This window comes from Pseudorasbora parva, chromosome 9, assembly GCF_024679245.1.
Source record: "Pseudorasbora parva isolate DD20220531a chromosome 9, ASM2467924v1, whole genome shotgun sequence".
NCBI lineage: Eukaryota > Metazoa > Chordata > Actinopteri > Cypriniformes > Gobionidae > Pseudorasbora > Pseudorasbora parva.
The window spans coordinates 24,710,083-24,721,298 of NC_090180.1; the positions used below are offsets into that span (position 1 = coordinate 24,710,083).

At 42.3% G+C, this 11,216-nt stretch overlaps 1 long non-coding RNA gene across 2 annotated transcripts; it reads right to left on the minus strand.

The window, feature by feature from the left end:
- Positions 1-258: 258 nt before the first annotated feature.
- Positions 259-8,805, minus strand: LOC137089612 (uncharacterized). 2 transcript variants are annotated; one of them, XR_010907728.1, is made up of 4 exons: positions 8,744-8,805; positions 5,896-8,443; positions 2,911-3,067; positions 259-574 (listed from the first exon to the last, which is right to left on the minus strand). It is a non-coding gene; the product is annotated as an uncharacterized lncRNA (long non-coding RNA). The 2 variants fall into 2 exon arrangements; XR_010907727.1 differs by lacking the exon at positions 259-574 and having other exon boundaries at positions 2,769-3,067.
- Between the last annotated feature and the right edge of the window lie 2,411 nt (positions 8,806-11,216).

Sequence of the window (11,216 nt, forward strand, 5' to 3'; positions counted from 1 at the left end):
GAATCAATATTGAAATATATCATTGATTTTTCATCAGGTTTGCACCCTGAAATAATGTTATTTCAACAATGAAAAATAGACCAATCTTGCTTTATGTACAGCAGGATTCTATGCCAGTTAATTTGTCTCTTTATTTTATTCATTTTAATCAGAGACCATGTGTGGCTGCAGTCGATATGATTTTGCATTAAAAAGTCACTCAAAGTAAACGGCATCCTTCAGTTTAGATGCAAATGTATTTATTTATTTATGCCCCCACAGTTACAACAGGAAATCTCACATTGACTTAAAACAATTACATCTGAATTTATAACACAAATGAGAAGAGCCAGTAAAAACATGACAACGTGCATCTGCAAAATGGAAGTAAATACAAATGTAAACTTGCCAATTAATACAGAAATGACACAGTACTACTGAAAGAAAGAAGGTAGAAGAAAGAATAATACTCCAAACTCAGGGGGTTCCACCATGAGCAATGCCCCGAAGCCTTTCAGGGGCGTAACAGAGCCAGTTTTGCACCGTCCCAGCAAAGATAAACTCTGATGCCTCTTTTTATCAGCATTCACAGCATCTAAAACAACAAGAAGTTAGTAAATATTTGGAAATGTGATTAATTATACATTACAAATATAGCCTACTACAAAATGAAGTGAAACTTGAAATTTTATCAAAATCTTGATATCCCAGTTAAAACGGTAACATTAAATTCAGGACTATTTAATGCATTTTAGTATAGACTTTAAAGGACCTGCAGACACACAATGAATGAAAAAGCAAAGTGACTATATCCGGTGTTTTATCTAATAATATTATTGTATTTAATAGTAAATAAATAAAGTGTGAAAATGAAACAAGTAAATGAATGACCAAATAGCTAAATTAAGAAAATAAAAGAGGAGCTGTATAGGCTACATGGTGGTTTGGAAGAGATTTTTTTTCCATTTACAACACGAACTGGAGGCACAACTGTTTACTAAATTTCTGTAGTTTGATATAGCTGCCTACAGAACTTAAAGATCTCACTCTTTTCTTTTTTTCTTGCTGCATTAAAGATTAAACTGTAATGATGTCATAGTGATCTGCTCTCGTGATGATATCTCACAGCTGAAGCAGTTATGAACTGATTGTATTTCCCCTCACCGCGCTAACAGGTCAATCAGTTCTAGTTCTGCTTCTGCTTCTAGTTCTGTCTCACGAGTGGCGAACACAATTACTGACAAGCCAGAAATTCATCTAACCTTCCGATCTCCACTCGTTTATACACTGGATGAATATAGGATGATTCAAAATGATTCATCTGTGTGAGTAAGATACGTTTGTGGACCCGCGCCGCACATTCATTGACTTGTGAGTCGATCCTATATGGTCTCAAAATGAATCAAATAGGATCGACTCACAAGTCAATGACTGCATGAGTTGCACGAGTCAGAATTCGGACGCAATTCACAGTGTATATGCCAATCTTAAAGGGGGGGTGAAATGCTGTTTCATGCATACTGATCTTTTTACACTGTTAAAGACTTGGAATCCCATACTAAACATAGACAAAGTTTCAAAAGTTAAGGTGGACGTTTGATGGGAGTATTTCTTTGTCAAAAATACTACTTCCGGTTAGTCATAAGTTTCGGCAAGTTTTTTGAGATCATGCGTCCCCATTGACGTTAGTGGGGGCGGAATTTCCTTGTATGGGCCTTACGGACAATTCTACCGGAAGCGCGTGAGAGAGAGCGAGGGAGAGAGCGAAAGCAACAGCCTGCGCGTGAGAGAGAGCGAGGGAGAGAGCGAAAGCAACAGCCTACGCCTATCAAAGCGGGGCTTGTAGGATGCTGGACAGGTGACAATTACACATAGCACATAACAATGTCACCAAAAAAGTGGGTTTTTGGTTGCCAGACCAAGACAGTCCTGCACAGATTCGCCAAAAACCCCGCGTTAAGGCAACAGTGGATGTAATTTGCTTTTCCGGATCAGCAACTGAGTTGCGCGAATGTTTATATCTGTTCGCTGTTTCATAAACAAGGCCCAGCTCGACGCCGAATTTTCCCAATCGCCTAATGCTGAAGGATGGAGCAGTCCCAACGTTAGAAGGGTGAGTGAGACTGCTTTTAGTCACCTTACTGTCTACACAAACCACGCGTAAACACACAAACACACGTGCACAACTGCACTTCCCACATGTACACCTTCAAAGACAAAAATACGACGATATAATTCAAGTATAAATATGTAAATAACACAAGCCGCTAAGCATATTATATAGTTAGTGTATAACTTGTAACTTACCACATATAGACGTCCTGCTCTAGTCGTTTTTGCTGCTGCTCCTGTTCAACTGCAGCCTCTGGGTCTGATTCCGGATCATAGATGTATGGCTGTATCCGATTAAAAGCCATATTTTTATTTTGAATAAAGTTTTTTTCCGCTGTTAGGGATGCACTCGACTCAACACACAGCGCGCTGCTGCACACGTCATTATTTAGCTCCGCTCACACGACACGCCCCCACCCGCTCGGCTTTTTTCGGAAAGACTCGGAACAGCGCATCTTTCTTATATAATTATTAAAAAAATAAAAACTTTTCGGAGATATGCAGGATGCAATGCTACTCTATAGGTACTCAAGATTGACATGACACTGACTGAAACTGAGTGTTTCACCCCCCCTTTAAGGAAAAAAAATGAATACAAATATGATATGGTTTGGTGAAAAACAAACTGAAACTCAATGTATTAAGATTATCCTGGCCGGTTGTGTAACTTACGAGGGCGTTCGTGTGACTATTATTAACATTGCAGTTCACTCTAACTCGCTGAGGAGAAGCACACAAGTTGTAAAACATAAAGATGAATAAAAGCACTAAATTAAAATTGAGATGAATTTTATAATTATATTTTTGTAGGCCACTTACCTCTAAAAAACATGGTCGTTGTCCTGTGTCTTTTTCGCGATTGAAGTCTGTTCAGCTGCGCTTGCTTTGATCTGATTGGTGGTTGTCTTGAAGGTGCATTACCGCCACCTGCTGGATTGGATTGTGGCGCATTCGATAGGGACACATATTCTAAATTCTTTATTAACTCTGTATTCTTTAGATAAATAATGAAATGCATGTACATTCTACATGATTTAAATAATAATAATAGGCTACATTTTTATTTATTTAAAACTGATAGACTAAATTTATGGTAGAAGTTCTTTGTTTGTTTTTTTTTGTTTTTTTACATTTTTTATTATAATAACATGAAACACAGAATGACAACATTACATGCCAGTAAGCAGAAAAATAATATACCTTTTAAAAAGATTCATAGTTTTTACAGCTTTCTTATTGGAAGAGTCAGAAATCAAACATGCATACAATTTTAACTCTTCCAGAAAAATTTAAAGAAAGGCTTACAATTACAATATTTACATTTATGTATTCTTTGTGAATCCTCACACTCGCTGGTTTACTCATCGTATCCTTTGAGGATAATAAATGTGCTCACATTCACACAAATGTAGCCAATTGATTTGGACTTGCCTTAACATGTTGAATAATGTGACAGATAGATTGACCGTAAGCCTCACCGGTGGAGAATTAAGATGACCAAACATCAGCATTGATTCAATGTTTGTCTTTTCAACACTGAAAAGCGTGGCATTATCAACATTGATCCAATATTATTTAGCAGTGAATTTTCAACATTGGTCCAGTATGGTGTTAGCACTGAATTTTCAACATTGATCCAATATTACTTAGCATTGAAATTTCTACCTCAACCAAAATGATGATTCTGATGGAATTTCAACATTGAATCAATGTCACCATGCTATCTGGGAAGCCATCTAACGATTGCTCATCATCTCTTGAGCCCTCATCCGTGCATTGAGAAAGTACTTCCAAATCATCACCTTTATCTTCTCCCAACTCCTCTTCTGCCTGATCCATACACTTTGCATCCTGTCCAACAATCTCAGCAGCGTTTAGAGCCTTATCTAATTCACCACTCAGGTCTACATCAGCATTCCCAACATAACTACAACTCGGCTTTTCACTTCTGATATTATTAAAATTTACACTCACCTCATCTGTAGTCTGCACACTCTTTGCTTCAGGTTGCTTTGCACTTTGATTATTCTCGGTATCTCCACTTTCGGTTGTTTGTTCTAATGGCGGCAACAGCTGATCGTTTATTTGTTTATGCGGACAAGAAAGACATTTATGCCCCAAATCTCCACAATCAAAGCACCTTAGATTATCAGTGCTTGCATAAACCATATATGAACTCTCACCGTGACTAACACGGAAAGAGATTTCCAATGATTTATCTGGTGTGGTCAAGAACATATAGATCTGTCTTCTAAAAGACAAAACATGCTTCAGCATACTGTTCTTACATCCTAAAGGAATTGATCAATTCATTAGGCACGAAAGGCGGTACATTAGAGATAGTGATCTTTGTCGCAGGAGCCGATAACGGAGTCACAGAAACAAAAGTTTCTTTCACCCAAATGCCATTCACGGTTAGTTCGTTAGCCAACGCTTCACTTTTTAAAAACACAACAACTGCTCTGTTCATGCGTGACGCGGAGACGATATTATCGAACCCCACCTGTTCGCCCACTACTAAAAGCACATCCTCAACAGTTATACCAGGTTCAGGCACACACCTGCACCCATTACGCAGCGATATTGGTGGCGTTCCCTGAATTGGAGGAGACGCCATACCAGCCAACCACGCCAAACGGCGGGTTTACACTAACAAAAGAACTCTCTCCTTAAATGTAAAACCTACCAGCTAACAAAAAGGAAAAATAAAATAAAATGTAAATTATAGACATAAACAAACAAACCAGAAACCCGAAAAGGAGAGACAGTCGCTCTCACACGTGCAATCTCACGCCACAACCCACTCCCGCGAGAGAGAGAGAGAGAGAGAGAGAGAGAGAGAGAGAGAGAGATGCGTGACTGTGTCTGTTCAGCGCCTCTCTTAACAATGCAGATGTGCTTTTATTACTTTAAAATTGCGAGTAACCCCAACATTGCTGAGAAATATAATGTAGTGATCCAGTAGCTTAGATATTTTGTTGCTAAAAGTCACGGGGCGGCTTTGATAACTAGCTTCCGTGCTCCTGAATCTGCATCTCTGTATGCGAGTGACGTGTGTGTGTATGTGCGCGTGCACGCTTCATAATGAAAATTATATATATATATATATATATATATATATATATATATATATATATATATATATATATATATATATATATATATATATATATATATATATATATATATATATATGTGTGTGTGTGTGTGCCGTCCATATACACTGGAATCGAATACCACACGTATTTTCTTTGGTTTCTTCGGATGATACACACCGAACGTTGGTAAGTACCACTTTTCTTTATCCAGGCTGAGAGGGGGAGCTAACTCTGCATGACCATTCCGAAGCATGTTGTCCATGAAGGCGAGAAAATGGTCTCTCAGGCTTTTACTCAAAGTTACGCTTGAGAGACTTGAAGGGTAATGGCGCCACCCAACTGTTGTTTAAATCCTTTTGTAGCCCTTCATCCATTATCTCCATGAAGATTGTATCTTGAATGGAGAGAGCCACCTGGTTGTCATCCTTGGTCCGTCTGAACACTGTGCATCCAAGGTGGTCGGTTTCACAGACAAGCTGGTCCTCAAGATACGCTGGAGGCTCACTGGTGGGCTGAGTGTCACTGAACCTCTCCTTCACATGGAACACATTGGGGCATGCATCAAAGAGAGTGGGTCTTTGCAGTTCTGTGGTATTCGTGTGGAACGTGCTAATCGTAAGTGGCCTGTGAACATTACCTAGGCACACATTTCCAACAATGACCCAGCCCAGGTCTAACCGCTGTGCATAAGGCAGGTTGTGAGGGCCATTCACCTGTTTGTGGACTTTATGCAGTCTGATAATGTCCCGTCCTAAGAGAAGCATAATGGGAGCTTGCGGGTCAATGTCTGGGATGAAGTGTGCCACTGACCTTAAATGAGCATGATGAAGAGCTACTTTGGCGGTTGGAATCACCTCTCTGTTATTTGGTATGTTGTTACATTCTATGAGGCTTGGCAATGGGACGCAAACAGTTCCATCCAGAGACTCCACTTCATAGCCACTGGCCCTTCTGCCTTCTCAGTGTGTAAGGAGCGCTTGGACTTTGGTCGTTGAACATGTCGAAGAACTGTGAGCGAACCAGTGACCTGTTGCTCTGCTCGTCTATAACTGCATACAGTTTCACAGCTTTTCCTCTGTGGCCGGTTGGTAACACTTTGACGAGGCATATTTTGGAGCAGGAACGGTGTGTGAGTTCCCCTCCGCAGACTTTTGTGCATTTGTTGGTGACCTGAGACTGTGGTGAAGCGTCATCCTCCTCCCTGCCATGCTCAAAAGCAGGGCCAGCCTCCTGCTGCCAAGGTGCGGGTCCAGGGTGAAGCACTGTGTTGTGTCTGTCACTTTTACATTCAAAACACTTGATATTGAGTTTGCAATTCTTTGCTATGTGAGACGAGGAAGAAAGACATTTAAAGCACATATTGTTTTCTTTGAGGAGTGTTTGTGCTCGTCAATGGGCTTCTCTCTGAATGCCCGGCATTTAAGGAGAGGGTGTGGCTTTTTATGTAACAGACATAGTTTGTCACGATCGTCAGATTTCGTTGGGGGCTCGCCTGTGTCAGATGTGGCTCTGGGTGACACCTCTGTCTTGTGGACGAAGTCTTCCCGCTGTCTGTTCGGCTTCCACGCTGTCTTCTCTGTCCTGGGGGTTGTGTCTGTGTTACCGCCGATGAGGCTGAAGCTTGGGTCATTTGCAATGCGTGCCTGCTGGCTGACAAAATCAACAAAGAAGCCAAAGGGAGGATAGTTCACCTGGTTTTGATGCTTGTAGGCTGCACCAGCCATCACCCACTTATCCTGGAGACGAGATGGGAGTTTCTGTACAATTGGGTTGACGCCTCTCGCTGTGTCAAGGAAAGCCAGGCCTGGCAAGTCTCCTTCCGCCTTAGCAGCCTGCAGTTCCATTAGTAGATCACCCAGCTTTGTCAGCTTATGTCCATCTCTGTTTATTATTTTTGGAAAGCTGTATATGCATGTGAACAGAGCATTTTCTATTGCTTCAGCGGAGCCATATGTTAGCTCAAGCCTTTCCCATGCCATGGCCAGCCCTGCTTCTGGCCGATTGATGTGTATTACACTTATCTGCTCAATATGCTCTGCTGACTCCTTCCCGAGCCCCTTTAGCAGAAGATTCATCTCCTCACTCGGTTCCAGGTTTAGCCCTCAGATGGCAGTCAAAAAGGATCACTTCCATGCTCTGTAGTTTTGGGGTTTGTCATTGAATTGAAGCAAGTCTGTAGTTATAAGCTCATGGCGGCTAGATACCTGACAAAGTCATTTATGTATGAGGTGCTGTCTTTGGAGTCTGGTGGTATGGCATGGTTTGTGAGAGGAGGCTGGGTGTTGTGATTTTGTGTTCTGAAGTGGTGTGCAGGAGGAGCACGCTCACCCCTGGACTTGATGTGAGGTAGACGAACATCTCCAAGCATCATGTTGAATTATTCAATTGTCAATTGAATTATTAGTTGTCCTCATATGTGCTTATGTAAGGTTGCTGTGGGATGAGACGACGTGGAGCAGTATTGTTCTGTTGCGGATAGAAGGGACTGGCTTCAGGCTTTAGTGGATGAGGAGACACAATGTGGTTAGGGACTGGCACTGTCTTTGCTTATGTGTCACCGTTTTCACATGAATTCAATTCTGGATCCCTTTCTTTTAGTTGATCAAGCACATACTGTTTTGTGCGTTGCGAGGCTTCTAAAGGAACAGAGTCTATGTTCAGGTCACAACTATGTTTCTCACTTTTTATATCAGCAGCAGCTTCAAATGCCTCTGCTTCGGCAATGGCTGCTGCAGCCTCTTTTTTGTGTTTTAGAATTTCTATAGACACCTCCAACTTAGCTTGTTGTAGCCTCATATTAGCTTCCTCTTCAGCATCGCATAGGCGTGCTTTTGCTGCTTCAGCTCTCGCTCTTGCTCTGACTGCTGCAGAACCGGCTGACGATGATCTGGGTCTCACTGAACAACATACTTGCGAGCGTGTCCTTAATGATACACACTGTGGGTTGTCCTGTGCTGCTGTACTTCCATGTAAACTCTCTTCTGTAGCCTGTAGCTCTGTGGCGCACGCTGCTCCAATAGCACTTTGCTGAAGAGAATGGTCCTTTGATCGTCCACTGGATGCGTGTGACGACATGTCGGCTAGCTTCACTCGATCTGTGTTATCACACTTGCTTGATAGCCGTCGTTTCACTGTGCCGTCCTCGATATGTCTACTTAATATCCTGATGGCCAGCTAAACTTTTTCCCCACACCAAGACTCTGAAGATTAATTGTTAGATCCACAGTTTATTGGAGTTACAGAGAAAAGTGAAACTGCAACATACAAAAGAGCAAAGACAAATTAGTGTCACGCCAATATACAAAATCAACTCCAAATGAATAAAGGCTGATTGCACTGTTACTGTTGCATATTGATTATACTATTTTTAGCATTATTATATGAGAAGAAATATGAGAAGACACTTTCTGGTCATTAACAACGACACATGAGCTAGCATAGCAAGCATAAGTACATTCTGACTGTCCCCAGATTATACTTTATAAACTTCAAAATTACTGGTAAAAATAATGAATAATATCTCCAGATAATCTCACAAAACAAGGTATACATACAGACTTTTTACCAGACTTGAACCAATCGCTGAAAAATGTGCATGAAGTGCGCGAATGTTTTCCTTCACAAACTACGGGTTGCGAAATAGGACATTAGACCTATGCGATCTTAAAGTGAACATGACCTAGATACAAACTCATTCGGAAATGCATGTTCCTGGAACAAAGAGCAAATGCTGAATGTAAAGCATGTTTATCTTCTGAAACTTTAAACTGAATGCTTATAACATTTCCTTACTCATAACAAAACATTATATATCACTAAATATTTCCAGTGAAAACACTAGTAACTTGTACCTTATGTCATTAGATTTACACTTTGAATTTAATATTTGCTCATCATTCACATTAGCTCATTTGAAAAGGATAAACAATGCCTTTAATTTTATTTGCAATAATAAATGCTGCTGCCTACCAGCTGCAATAACCAATAAAACGTTGTTCTATATATTTTTTGCTATATCGTCATAAATATCGTTATCGCAAATATTCCTGAAATATCGTGATATAATTTTGAGGCTATATCGCCCACCCCTATTATAAACATGAGCCATGTCTGAAAGGTAATTTATAATAATATTTTCAGTATTACTCAGAAGTCTAGTTTCAAATATAATTCTTTTGAAGTTTTGGTGCTTTATGTAACATTGTTGTGGTGTGACAGGCAGCGGGGCGAGGGACCTCAAGAGCGGGCCGGTTATTAATGTTGACGAGTGCCAGCTGCGTGGCACACCGGTCTCGTCTCACGGCCATGTGACGGGAGCATAAAAGGAAGAGCAAGGGCTGCGGAAGACGAGAGAGGACCATGCCTGGATTTTATGTTTAGTTTTGTTATGTGTTTTGCGGGCAGTCGTCCGTGAGGGGCTGCCCGCGGTTTTACTTTTGTTTTGTTTATTTATTTTGAATAAAGTTGTTGAATGTTCGCCGGTTCCCGCCTCCCTCCTTCTTTCCCATCTACGAACGGTATTACACTGGTGCCAAAACCCGGGGGGAAGGAGGGACATGCTGTCGAAGAGTTCTCGCTGCTGAGGGGGATTGCGGTGCTGAGGAGGTCGGGCAGCGCTGATGAATGAAGACCGTGAGGGCTGCCCGAGGCGATGGTGCTGGAGCGAGGAAGGTGGGACAGAGACCTCGCTGCCGTGCCCCTGGGTCGAGGTGGGGTGGCTGCCGTCTGAGAGGGAGCGGAGGAGTCGCCGCGCTTGCCGTGAGCTGGAGCCTGCTGCCATCCGCCTGATAGGGGAGGAGCAGGGAGCGTGGGGCTCGCTGCCGGCTCCCTCAGAAGGAGGAGTCACCGCCGGCCGCCAGGGGGCGGAGGAGGATCGAGCTGTCCACCAGGCGTCCAGTGCCATCGCACAGCACCGCGAGGAAGAGCCTCTCGGTGGGCGGAGGGCCGAACGGCAGTGTGTCTGGGAACCGGACCAGAATTTTTTTTTTCTCTTTCTTTCTTTTTTTCCTCTCTCCCCTCTCTCGTTCGCTAGCTCCTCATGCTCCCGTCTGCATTTCTCTCGCCTCTCTGTCCTTACCCCCAGGTGCTGCGGCCGCCGTGATCAGCCCCCCCGGGATAGGGCGGGGGGTAGAGCGCAGTCTTGGGAGTGCCCAGGTATGTGGTGTGACAGGCAGCGGGGTGAGGGACCGCGAGAGCGGGCCGGTGATTAGAGTTGACGAGTGCCAGCTGACCGGCACACCGGTCTCGTCTCGCGGCCATGTAAAGGGAGCATAAAAGGAGGAGCAATGGGCTGCCCATGTTTTATTTTGTGTGCGGTTTTACTTTCGTTTTGTTTATTTATTTTGAATTAAAGTTGTTGAACGTTCGCCGGTTCCCGCCTCCTTCCCATCTACGAACCGTATTACAATTGTGTAGTGTAAATGATAAATCCTGTTTGACATTTGTGTTGGCTACTGTATACAGGCCACCAGGGCACAATACAAACTTTATCAAAGAATTTGCTGGTTTTGTATCAGAGTTAGTATTAGCTGTAGATAAAGTACTAATTGTTGGTGATTTTAATATCCATGTAGACAATGAAAAAGACGCATTGGGATTGGCATTTAGAGACATTCTAAACTCTATTGGAGTTAGACAACACATATCGGGACCCACTCATCGCCCTAATCATACTTTAGATCTAATAATGTCACATGGAATAAATGTTGACACTGTTAAAATTCTGCAGCAGAGTGATGACATCTCAGATCAATTTATACTTAATTTACCTAAGGCTGCAAAGCCATCCCCTCGCTTCAAATATGGCAGGACGATAACCGCTGCGACTAAAGATTGCTTTGTACATAATCTTCCTCATCAGTTCCATCTCCTCAGCATTACAGATAGCCAAGAGGAACTTGATGTTGCAACAGAAACTATTGACTCTCTTTTTACTAGCACTTTAGACATAGTTGCTCCCCGGTGCTTAAAGAAGATTAAAGCAAATAATCCAACGCTGTGGTACAACGAGCACACTCAGGCCCTTAA